The sequence below is a fragment of the Mirounga leonina genome, unplaced genomic scaffold (genome assembly GCF_011800145.1).
Source record: "Mirounga leonina isolate KUSES-001 unplaced genomic scaffold, KU_Mleo_1.0 Mir_166, whole genome shotgun sequence".
Taxonomy (NCBI): domain Eukaryota; kingdom Metazoa; phylum Chordata; class Mammalia; order Carnivora; family Phocidae; genus Mirounga; species Mirounga leonina.
In genome coordinates, this window is record NW_023270418.1 from 33185032 (window position 1) to 33198129 (window position 13098).

Consider the following 13098-nt stretch of genomic DNA (forward strand, 5'->3'; position numbering starts at 1 on the left):
CGGGCTTCTTATCGGTTCTTTCTTTCTTTCTTTCTTTTTTTTTTTTTTGCATGGTTTTCTACTGTGTTATTTTTCTTTTGTCTTATTGGTTTGTAGGAATTCTGTATATTCAAAACAGTAACCCTTTGCTGTGTATCTATTTTTTTGGTAACTAATAAACTTTATTTTCTAGAACTGTCTAGGTACACAGCAAAATTGAGTGAAAAATACACATAGTTCCCGTATACCCCTTTGTCCCCCCACACACATACTCAACATCCCTCATCAGAGGCGTTAACATCAGTGAATCCACACTGACACATCATCATCCCCCAGAGTCCACAGTTACATTAGGGTTCCCACTCGGTGTTAGACATTCTATGTGTTTTGACAAATGCATAAGAACACGTACCCGCCATTGTAATATCATAAAGAATAACTTCACTGCCCTAAAATCCTCTGTGCTCCACCTATTTGTCACTCTTTCACTCCAAACCCCTGACGACCACTTTTTTTTTTTTTTTACTGTTTCCATAGTTATTCTTTTTCTGGAATTCCACATGGCTGGAATCACACAGTACGCAGCCTCTCAGATTGACATCTTTCGCTTAATCATATGCATTTAAGTTTCCTCCATGTCTTTTCATGGCTTGATAGCTCATTTCTTCTTAGCCCTGAATAATAATATTCCATTGTCTGGGTGGACCATAGTTTATTTATCCTATGGATAGGACCTATAAAAGGACATCTTGGCTGCTTTCAAGTTTTGGAAATTATGAATAAAGCTGCTATACACATCCATGTGAAGGTTTTTGTGTGGACATAAGTTTTCAACTCCTTTGGGTAAATACTAAATATTTCACTTGACTTTTTTCTTGCTTACATGGTTTCTGAGAGTTCAGATATAATTTTTATTTTTGTTCCTCTATAGATCAGGTATGGCTAAGGTATCCCCCCTCTGATTTCTTCCAAGATTTTTTCTTTATCTTTGATTTTCTAAAGTTTGAATGTAATATGCCCAGATGTAGCTTTTTTTGCATTTAGCCTGCTTGGTGTGCTCTGAGATTCCTGGATCTGTGGTTTGGTGTCTGATGTTAATTTGGGGAAATTCTCAGTCATCACTCCTTAAAATACCACTTCTGTCCCTTTTCTCTTTTCCTTCCGGTTTTTCTATTACATATATGTTACACCTTTTGTTATTGTCCTACAGTTCTTGGATGTTCTGTTCTATTTTTTTTTTCTTTTACCCAATCTTTTTTTCTCTTTACTTTTCTATTTTGGAAGTTTCTCATGTCATATCTTCACGCTCAGAGATTCTTTCCTCAGCCATGTCCAGGCTGCTAATTAGCCCCTCAAAGGCATCCTTCATTTCTGTTACAATATTTTTGATCTCTAGCATTTCGATTCTTTCTCAAAATTTCCACCTCTCTGCTTACATTATCCATCTGTTATTGAATGTTGTCTGCCTTTTCCATTAAAGCTCTCAGCATGTTAGTCATAGCTCTTTTAAAACTCCTGGTCTGATAATTCCAACATCCATGTCATATCTGACTCAGTTCTGATGCTTGTTCAGTCTCCTCGGGCTGTTTTTTGCCTTTTAGTATGCTTTGCAATCTTTTTTTGAAAGGGGGACATGATGCACTGGGTAGAAGGAACTGTGGTAAATAGGCCTTTAGAAATGTGGGGAAAAAAAGGGCGCCTGGGTGGCTCAGATGGTTAAGCGTCTGCCTTCGGCTCAGGTCATGGTCTCAGGGTCCTGGGATCGAGTCCCACATCGGGCTCCCTGCTCCTTGGGAGCCTGCTTCTCCCTCTGCCTCTCTCTCTCTCTCTCTCTCATGAATAATAAAAAAAAAATCTAAAAAAAAAAAAAAGAAATGTGGGGAAGTGTCATGGAAGGGAGGCCGCGGTGCAGTCCCGTGGTTTTGTCTCAGTCTTTTGGTGAGCCTGGGCCCCCGACTGAACTCGAGAGCTTCTCCACTTTTTCTCTCCTTAGATGGGACAGGACGGTTAGAGGGGCCTGGAGCTGTGTATTTCCCTTCCTCCAGGTGGGGTAAGCTCTGATAAAACCCGAGAGGTTAGGCTCTGGTAAAATCGTTTCCGCTGAGGGCAGGCCTTGTTAAGAACAGAAAACTCCGGGGCGCCTGGGTGGCTCAGATGGTTAAGCGTCTGCCTTCGGCTCAGGTCATGATCCCAGGGTCCTGGGATCGAGTCCCGCATCAGGCTCTCTGCTCCTTGGGAGCCTGCTTCTCCCTCTGCCTCTCTCTCTCTGTCTCTCATGAATAAATAAATAAAATCTTAAAAAAAAAAAAAAAAAAAGAACAGAAAACTCCGGCATATTTCAGAATTGTTCTCTTCCCCTCCCCCTGCTGGAAGCACGAAGGGATTTTTCTCCAATATTCACTATAAGGATCAAGTAGAACTCCTGGAGGTAAAACCTATGGAAGTTGCGTGGAGGGCCCCCCCCTAACTGGGGCCCCCTGGATTTTTTAACTCTCAGAGTTATTCACACTGAGCCTCCAGAAATTCCCTGATCACAGTTCAGGTTTTTCTGCTCTGTCACCGGTTCCTGCAGAAGTTTCTTTTCAAAGGTATGTTTCTGCTCTCCTAAGTTGTATTTCTCTGTATCCACTTGTCTGTCTCTCCAATTCTGGGGGCAGCAGTTTGCCCTGTGACTTCACTTCTCTGACCAATCCAAGAAGAGCTGTTGATGCCTCAGTTTGTTCAGTTTTGTACTTGCGGTTAAGAGGGAGTGAGGACTTCTCAGCTCCTCGTGTGCTGGGCTGGCAGCCAAGGAGATATCTTGAGAATATCTTCTCTGAGCTGGCAGCTTGTATTCCCACTCTGTTTATGGTACCCTTTGTGGATTAGATTTGAATTTAGTGTTGAAGAAGAGAAGACCGAGCCCTGACATCTGGGAGCTGGGATGGCACGACCAGCCAGGACTTGCTCTCTCCTGTTGAACAGGAACAAGTCCACAGAATAACAGAATCAAAGACATTCTGCAGCTTTGATGGATGGAGACAAAAACAAGATCATTCCATAAACAAGACTGAACGCTAACAGGCATCAACACTGTCTGAACCACAATAACCACCTCACCGTTTTTCCATCCTGATAATATGTGTGACTGTGGCTGTGGGCCAATTGCAGCTTTACCTTCGTGCTCATCTGCACTCCGTATAGATAAAATGTGTTCAGATACCCAATCATAGAAAGATCCCTGCTCTAAAAGCACCTGGTCCAGAGCAAAGCCCAGCATCCTCAAACCTCCCTCTAGTTACTCGACGCAAACACAAATCCTCTAAGTCTTTTCCAACACCCTCTTATTGAGATACTTACAGTTCTCCATCTCAAAAGCAATAAATCCAACTTGTTCAAAGAGTAATGTGTTCTCATTGATCTTTGGCTTGAGGACATTGACAATATAGTCCAATTTGTTTCTACTTTAAGATTTGTGCTTTTTATATCTTGTTTAAGAAATTTTTCTCTACCCTAAGTTCATTTAAAAAGTTGGGTTTGTGTGTGTGTTTTCTTCCCAAAGTCAGCTTTTCACTTTAAGTTCTTCTAGAATTTATTTACTTTTGTGAATTGTGTGAGGTAGAGATCTAATTTAACTTTTTTCCCCCATAAATATAACTCATTGTTCTAGCAACTGGCTGGATGATAAATCATTTGTACTAAGTCTGTTTCTGGGTTCCATACTCTATTTCATTGATTTATTTATTTCTCGATCCCAATACCAATACTATACTGTCTTAAACACCATTGTTTAATAAAAAGTCTTGAAATCTAGTAGGGTAAATTTCCCTACCTTGTTTTTCTTCTAAATTATCTTGGCTTATTCTTGGCTTATTTGTTCTCCATAAACATTAGAATCAGCACACCAAATTCCTTGAAAACTTCTGTTGGGGTCTTCATTGGAAGTGTTTAAATTTATAGATCATTTTTGGTGAATGTGACATCTTTATGAATCTTCCCATCCATTAACATGGTATATCCTTCCACTGACTTAGCTCTTTATTACTGTCTTTTAATACAATATTGTATATTTTTCCACTAGCACATCTTTACCTAGATGAATACCTAGGTAGCTTGTTTTTATTGCTGCTCTAAAAATCATACTCTCCAAAAGGGTGTAGGAGTATGGGAATGCAATTTATGTCTCTGTATTAATCTTATTTTCATTACTGGTTCTAACAATAATGAGGTTTTCATGTAAATGAAGATAAAATCTGTAGAAATTGACAGATTTGTTTCTTTCTTTTCAATTCTTACACTGCATTGGTTTTTCTCATTCTGTGTGCAGTAGGACCTCCAGTACAATGTTGAATAGAAGCAAATTACAGTGGGAATTTTTGTCAAGTTCTTGTCCTTGATGGACTGTGAATAATTCACCTTTAAAAATAATGTTTGCTGCACATTTTTGGAAGATTTCTTTACCTTTCTTTGGAAGATTTTCTATACCTAGCTTGATGAGAAATCTTGTTTATTTTGTTTATTTTATTTTATTTTATTTTATTAAGATTTTATTTATTTATTTGAGAGAGAGAGAATGAGAGACAGAGAGCATGAGAGGGAGGAGGGTCAGAGGGAGAAGCAGACTCCCTGCTGAGCAGGGAGCCCGATGCGGGACTCGATCCCGGGCTCCAGGATCATGACCTGAGCCGAAGGCAGTCGCTTAACCAACTGAGCCACCCAGGCGCCCTATTTTGTTTATTTTACATCATGAATGGATATTGAATTTCATCAAATGTTTGGACCTAGTAACTTACTCCTAAAGAATGAAATAGAGCAAAGGTGATGAGATCTCATTTTTAAGACTGGATTATAAGGATTATGAGTCACAGAACATTAAAAGGATTGTGCACCATGACTTAATGGGATTTGTCCCAGGAAGGCAAGGGTGATTCAACATGAGGAATCAATCAATATAATATGCCACGTTAATAAAATAAACAGGAAAAAGCATGATCATATCCTTGGATATAAAAAAATTTGACAAATTCAACACATTTTCATAATCAAAACCACTGGGCAAACTAAGAATTGAAAGGAACTTTCTGAACATGATAAGAAGCATTTATGAAAAACCCACAGCTAACTTCACACTTGGTGGTGAAAGACGGAGAACTTTCCCCTTACAATCAGGAAAAAGACAAGGATGACTGCTTTCACCACGGCTGTTCAATATTTTCCTGAAAGTTTAGCTGGAGTATTTAGGAAATAAATAAATAAATAAATAAATAAATAAATAAATAAATAAATAAATAAATAAAAGACATTCAAATAAGAAAATAAGAAGTAGAGGCGCCTGGATGGCTCAGTCGGTTAAGCATCTGCTTTCTGCTCGGGTCATGATCTGGGGGTCCTGGGATCAAGCCCTGTGTCGGGCTCTCTGCTCAGCAAGGAGTCTGCTTCTCCCTCTCCCTTTGTGCTCTCTCTCTCTCTCTCGCTCTCTCTCAAATAAATAAAATCTTAAAAAAAAAAAGTAAGAAGTTATACAGGTGATATTACTCTGTATATAAGAATCCCGAGTAACACATACACCCACTACTAGAGCTAATAAACCATTTCAGCAAAGTTGCAGAGTACAAAGTCAACACTTAAAAATCAGTTGTGTTTCTATGTACCAGCAATGAACAATCCGAAAAGGAAATTAAGAAAACAATTCCATTTACAATAGAATCCAAAGCAATAAAATACTTAGGAATAAATTTAACCAACCCATAACACGTTTCTTACTTCCTTTTCCAGCCTTCACCGACCCTGCTCTCAAGGTCCAGATTTCAACTAACAGCCTATTCAAGGCAATTTAGACTTTCTCTGACATGATCCAAAAACCTTTCCAACCTCCACCCACTGGCCCATTCCAAATCCACCCTCTTGCTTTTAGTTCTTTGCTATGGCAGCACTCCACTTCTGGGTATCAAAATCTGTCTACTGCTGCATAACAAATCCCCCCACCTCCCAAACTCAGTGTCTTAAAATAACCATCATTTATGATCGAAGTTTCTCTGGGTCGGGAATCTGACTGCAGCTTAGCTGGGCCCTCTGGTTCAGTGTCTCTGGTGTGCTGGATTTTGTCAGCTTGGATTTTGGAATTGCTATGAATCAGTGGCCCCTCGGCACCTCCTGTTCCCTTCCTGCAACAGAATGTCTACAGGATCTATCCTGTGTCTAACAGGGACAAAGACTCCATGCTTGTCGTTTTGACAAGGTTTTCAAGCCTCCATCCTCCCCGTGCCCCCCACCCCCCAATCTGGGCAGCCTGATAAGAAGGCCCATGTGCAGCCCCTATTCCTTGGCACTGGGAGAAGTTTCAAACCAAATTTCAAATTCCAACCATGGAAACCCAAGCCTGCATACTGGTCCCACCCCGGGTGTACCCCGAAGTACAATGAAAGCCTAAAGCCACTCTTATTTTGCTCTAGATTCAACCGAGCCTTCTCCTTGGGGAATCCTTTTGGTGTTTATTATGTGAGTAATAGATGCTATTTCATGTCCATTGGTACATATGTGTCATTTATCCCAAGATCCGTAAGTTCCTGGGCAGGAGGCTGCCCGGCATGCAGCAAGGGGTGCCGGGCACCCAAGTAGAACGCTTGATGCTGTGAACAGGGTGGCTGGACCATGACCACGGGCGGTAGATCTGCACTCAGCTTACTGACTGGGTTCACGCCACAGGTGGGGGGCTTGGGCAGGCTCCGTAGATTGCCGGAAAGGGGGTTGATCCCCGGGGTGGTCACTCTGTGAGCACCACGTGGCGGTGTTCGTAGCCTGGCGTCCCAGCCGCAGGTGGCCCATCAGCGTTCCACAAGGTCAAGATGCTTCTTTGGGGTTGCTATTCTCACTTCACTGCTCTATGCTGATCCACTTTGGAATGTCCTGCAGTAAAAAAAAAAAAAAAAAAGGAAATGTAAATAGGATGTCCCCTAAAATATCCTGAATTACAAACAGTTAAGATAACATTACTACAGGTCAAGAAAAAAATATTAGTCTGAGGCCTTCGGACTGCCCTCCTCAGGAGAGAGCTGCAGGATAGCAAAGTACTCGGCTGCAGTCTGGAGCGGGCTCCTCGGCTGCAGGGCACCTTACAACTCGCCTTGCAGTCCCCTGTCCCCTTTGGTTTCAAGGTCGTCCTTTGTGGTACATAGGACAAGGATCTCAGGGAGGTGGCATCTTTGGCTTATCCCCCTTTTCACTGTCTATGTAACTAATAAACCTTAAATCAAAAAGCAGCTCATTGCATCCTTACCAGTCAAGTCAGTCAGGCCTTGACCTTGGCCTGGTGCTGTCTTGTGTGTCACTTGACCTGCTGCACCACTAACACATCACAAGCCCTCCCTTGATGCCCCCAGAGCGCTCCTTTCTAGACAAGACCTTGCTCATGCCTCAGACAGCCTCTGAGCCACTCAGGATGGCTGCCCGTGGGTTTCTCGGGTGAAAAACTGTCTGCTTCAGCTCCCACACACACTTCATGAGAACAATTGCTGGCTGTATGTTGGGCCCTATTGGAGACGAGCTCGCTGGTTCCAACCTCATTACCCTACAGACAGATATCCATTACGTCTGGGTGGTGGAGGCAGCACTCGGCGGGCTCAACTTACCCACAAGCCTCCTTGCTACAGTGGAGATGACATCTTTAGGATAAAGCCTTACCTGCGCCATCTGGTGTAGTCCCTTGCCCGAGACTGATGCTGGGGGAGGCCACCCCTCTCCCAGAGTTGCTAACCACTTCGGGAGCCCCCGGGAATAAGCAAGCCAACAAGAAAGGGGCTTCATGCACTTTGAAGCTCTGATGAGGGAGCTCACTGGAGAGCAGAGGTCCCATCCCGTCATCGGGCCCTCCCTGATCAAACGTGGGGCCCAAGCGGCAGCTGAGTTGGCAGAAGTGTGGGCAGTTGTCAGCTGCAGTGAGCCCTGACCCACCAGCGACTTCACCGCACTTTCCCTGACTCCCAGCTGGTGCTAATGGATGGGCCGTCTATAAAAACAAAACTAGGGGCACCTCGGTGATTCAGTCAGGTGTCTGCCTTCGGCTCAGGTCATGATCTTGGGGTCCTGGGATCGAGCCCCGTGTCAGGCTCCCTGCTCAGTGGGGAGTCTGCTTCTTCCTCTCCCTCTGCTCCTCCCCGCTGCTCACATGCATGCTCATGTTTTCTCTCTCTCTCTCAAATAAATAAAGAAAATCTTCTTTTTTTAAGATTTATTTATTTTATTTTATTTTTTAAAGATTTTATTTATTTATTTGACAGAGAGAGACACAGCGAGAGAGGGAACACAAGCAGGAGGAGTGGGAGAGGGAGAAGCAGGCTTCCCGTGGAGCAGGGAGCCCGACGCGGGGCTCGATCCCAGGACCCTGGGATCACGACCTGAGCCGAAGGCAGACGCTTAACGACTGAGCCCCCCAGGTGCCCCAAGAAAATCTTTTAAAAAAACAAAACTACACCTGTTGCCTCCGAACATCCAATATACAACACAAAATGTTTCAACCTATCCCAAGTTTTCCAACTTCAACAAGTATCATAAGATCTTACCTTCTTACAAAACACAAAAGGTTTAGCTCTCTCTCTCTTTTAAAAGTTTATTTATCTAGGTAATCTCTACACCCAACACGGAGCTCGAGCTGACGACCCCAAGACCAAGAGTCTCAGGCTCTTCCAACTGAGCCAGCCAGGCGCCCCCAAAAGGCTCATCTCTTGAACAAGACACCTCTGCAGTCTTACTCCCAGCCTGTAGGGGATGGAGATCAGATTGAGGCCAAGGGGAATCCATTGAACATGACCCTCTAATTATAAATCTCAAGAGGACCCGATATTTACCTCTGGTATCCTGCTCATGTAGACCCACCTAACCTGCAAGTTTCACCAAAAATGTAAAATGCACAAATGCAATCCCAATGAAAATCTCTTACAGGAGAGTTAAGAGTTACAACTGGCATATCATGAAGTGTGTTCCAGTAGGAGGTGGTCCCAAGCCCTCCTGAATGTGCAGATATTAAATGATCCCCCAAACAGTGCCCCTTCCAAGTCGGGGTTTCCAGGGTCTCAGGCCATCGCGTAAAAACGCAGCCACTCTGCTTTCTGGCTATTCTTTGAGCTAGGCTTGGGTCAAGGACACGGCCATCCTTTGGGGGATCCCACTCAGGTCTGAGATACTCATGGGCCGTCTTTTGGCCCCATTACCATCCAGTATCGTTTGATTTCTTCAAGATTCTGTAGGGACCGCAGCCTCCTACAATCTAAGATAAAATCCATTCCAACAATATATAATCTGTTGGAATTCTTCAATTGACCATCTTTTAAAATTAGAAGGGAGTCACACTTGATAGCAAAAGGCCCTCAAAATGACAGATTGTACCCACGGAAGGCGCCTCTGATCTTTATGCCTCTCTCTGTTCATGTTATTAGCAAATGGACTTGTTCTAAAATACTGGAAGTGGCACCAGAACAAAACCTGGGCACCCTTGGGCTCCTTATATCCACAATGTGGACATACGTGCTGCACATAGGGTGACTGACACATTATCCCGTGGCATTAGTCCACCTTTGTGCCTCCCTGACCAATGTGGCTCTGGGCCTCACGGTAGTCAGTTTGGCTCCAAAGCATTACCTTCCAAATGCCAACGAAATGACTCTTGCGTCTGATGACCCCGGCCTTGACGTTGGATTCATTCTCAGTGGTGACAGCCCTCTGACCACCAGGTCCCTGCCAATGGACTTAATTCCAGGGGTGACTTGCTTGTCACCTTCCCCCATGTGCTCTCTCCTCCCCCTGACAACAAATCACACCACTCCTCAAATCTCTCCCCAGCGGACCTTAAGCCCCAAACTCCCGCTTTTACTCTTGGACCCAGAATCCCTCCAAATAATATTACAGTTGGACCCTTGGACAATGTGAGGGTTAGGGGCACTGATCCCCTATGCAGTTGAAAATTTGAGTATGGCTTTTGAGTCTTCCCCAAACTTAGCTACTAACAGCCTACTGACGACAGGGAAGCCTTATGGATAATGGAAACAATCAATTAACACATATTTTGTATGTTATATGTATTGCATACCATGTTCTTACAATAAAGTAAGCTAGCAAAAAGAAAATGTTAGGAAAATCAAAAGGGGAGAAAATATATTTACAGTCCCATCCTGTAAAAAATCCAAGTATAAGTGGATTTATGCAGCTCAAACCCATGTGGTTCAAGGGTCAACTGCATGTCTACTCTCTCTTTTTTTTTTAAGTTTATTTATTTTTTTTCTAGTAATCTCCACACCCAATGTGGGGCTTAAACTCACAACCCTGAGATCAAGAGTCACATGCTCTGCTGACTGAGCCAGCCAGGTGCCCCTGTATATCCCGAATTAAAAGTCCAGCCCAGGGGGGCGCCTGGGTGGCTCAGTCGTTAAGCGTCTGCCTTCGGCTCAGGTCATGGTCCCAGGGTTCTGGGATCGAGCCCCGCATTGGGCTCCCCGCTCTGCAGGGGGCCTGCTTCTCCCTCTCCCACTCCCCCTGCTTGTGTTCCCTCTCTCGCTGTATCTCTCTCTGTCAAATAAATAAAATCTTAAAAAAAAAAAAAAAGTCCAGCCCAGGGGCACCTGGGTGGCTCAGTCATTGAGCGTCTGCCTTCGGCTCAGGTCATGATCCCAGGGTACTGGGATCGAGTCCCACATTGGGCTCCCTGCTCAGCGGGAAGCCTGCTTCTCCCTCTCCCACTCCCCCTGTTTGTGTTCCTGCTCTCGCTAACTCTCTCTCTGTCAAATAGATAAATAAAATCTTTTTTTTTAAGATTTTATTTATTTATTTGAGAGAGAGAGAATGAGAGACAGAAAGCAGGAGAGGGAGGAGGGTCAGAGGGAGAAGCAGACTCCCTGCCGAGCAGGGAGCCCGGTGCGGGACTCAATCCCGGGACTCCAGGATCATGACCTGAGCCGAAGGCAGTCGCTTAACCAACTGAGCCATCCAGGCGCCCCGATAAATAAAATCTTTTAAAAAAAAAAGGAAAAAAGAAAAGTCCAGCCCAGGGCACCTGGGTGGCTCAGTCGGTTAAGCCTCTACCTTTGGCTCGGGTCCTGATCCCAGGGTCCTGGGATTGAGTCCCGCATCAGGCTCCCTGCTCAGCGGAGAGCCTGCTTCTCCCTCTCCCTCTGCCTGCCACCCCCCTGCTTGTGCTATCTCTCTGTCAAATAAATAAATAAAATCTTAAAAAAAATAAATAAAATTCTAGCCCACAGCCTTAATCAGTGTTGGGCTTACCAGAGGCCAAATAGGCCCTGCCTTCTCTAATTAATGCCTACTCTGCTAACGTCGTAGAGACTTTAATTGAAGATATTTTCCCTCACTCCGCAGACCTACAATTATCCCAAAATTTTCAATTCAGTTACATTGTATGTCAGATTCCTTTCCTTTCAATACCAGCTTTACTAAAATACAATTCGCATGCACTAAAATTAATTAAAATTAATTCTTGTAATGGATAATCCTTGTACATATAATCCAGTGGCTTTCAGTATATTCATAGAATTGTGTCACCATCACCACCATCTACTTTTAGAACATTGCCATCACGCCAGAGAGAAACCCCAGACCCATCAGCAGTCACTCATTCTCCCCACCCGCCGGCCCCTGGCCCCCATAAATCTGCTTTCTGTCTCCAGGGACTTGCCTCCTCTGGACTTTTTCACACAGATGGGATACTATACTATGTGGCCCTTTGTGTCCAGCTTCTTTCGCTGAGCTGAATATTTTCCACCTTCACTCACGCCGTAGCTTTGCAGGTCCCTCTCACGCCACCAAAGCTCCAGGCTGCCCACGGGACCCCCAGCTCCGGTTCCCCCTTAACCAAAGCAAAGCTCCCAAGGCGCCCTCGCTTCTCATTCTTGCTTCATTCCAGACACACTGAGCCTTCTCTTTAGGGAATCCTTTTACTGTTTACTATGTGATGAATATATTTTATGCCGTGTCCGTGGGTGCCTATGTGTGCGCACATGTGAGTTGGGAGAGGGACAGAGGGAGAGAGAGAATCTCAAGCAGATTCCCCCCTGAGCACGGAGCCTGACGCAGGGCTCGATCTCACAACTCTGAGATCATGACCTGAGCCGAAATCAAGAGGTGGACACTTAACCGACTGAGCCACCCAGGCGCCCCAAGCCATAACTACTTTTTAATGTTAATTTCTCAATTTTAGGGTTCCTAGACCATACAGATGGGGAGCCTCCTTTGTAGGCACTCTAAACTTTTCTAAAACATGCCTACAAATACAAAACTCTCAAGGGAAACTTTTTTCCCCACCCAGATCCCGAAGTTCCTTACATCTTTATGTGTCTGTGGGTGGAATTTCTTCTATCCCTTTCCCTGAAAGTGTTGCTTCTCCATGGTCCCAGCTTTCTGCGTGGCCTTAATACCAATCCCCTGCCTGGTAAGTGTGGCGGCCCTCAGCGTGTGGCCCATGGATCAGAGCCCAGTCCCTCCCACCCCGGTAGCCGCAGCTCCAGCGTCTCTTCTCCCTGATCTGGGTTCCAATTCCTCTTCAAAGAGTTTATTTATTTATTTGAGAGAGAGAATGGGAGAGAGAGAGAGAGCATGAGAGGGGGAGGGTCAGAGGGAGAAGTAGACTCCCCGCCGAGCAGGGAGCCCGATGTGGGACTCGATCCCAGGACCCTGGGATCATGACCTGAGCCGAAGGCAGTCGCCTAACCAACTGAGCCACCCAGGCGCCCCATGGGTTCCAATTCCTCTTCAGTTTGGGCCCTGGAGAATTCTGCTTACTTTCTCAAGAGCTCAGCTACATATCTAAAAAAAAGCTTATTTCTTATCCAGCCTCCCTTGGTGTTTCTAAGAAGGAGAATGGCTATCTAACCTACTGCTGAGAAGTTAAAGATCATTCAGATCTTAGACGGTAGATTCTTGAGTCATTTAATTTAAAGTCTTCCTGGGGTTCCTGGGTGGCTCAGGTCTGGGTCCAGGCTCTGCACTCAGCAGGGAGTCTGAGGATTCTCTCTCCCTCTCCCCCTCCCCTGACTCGTGCACACGCACACTCTCTCTCAAGTAAATAAATATTTTTTAAAAATAAAAAATAAAAATCTTCCTGGTGCAGAGGGACAAAAATTGCAGGGCCGCTTTTGGAGC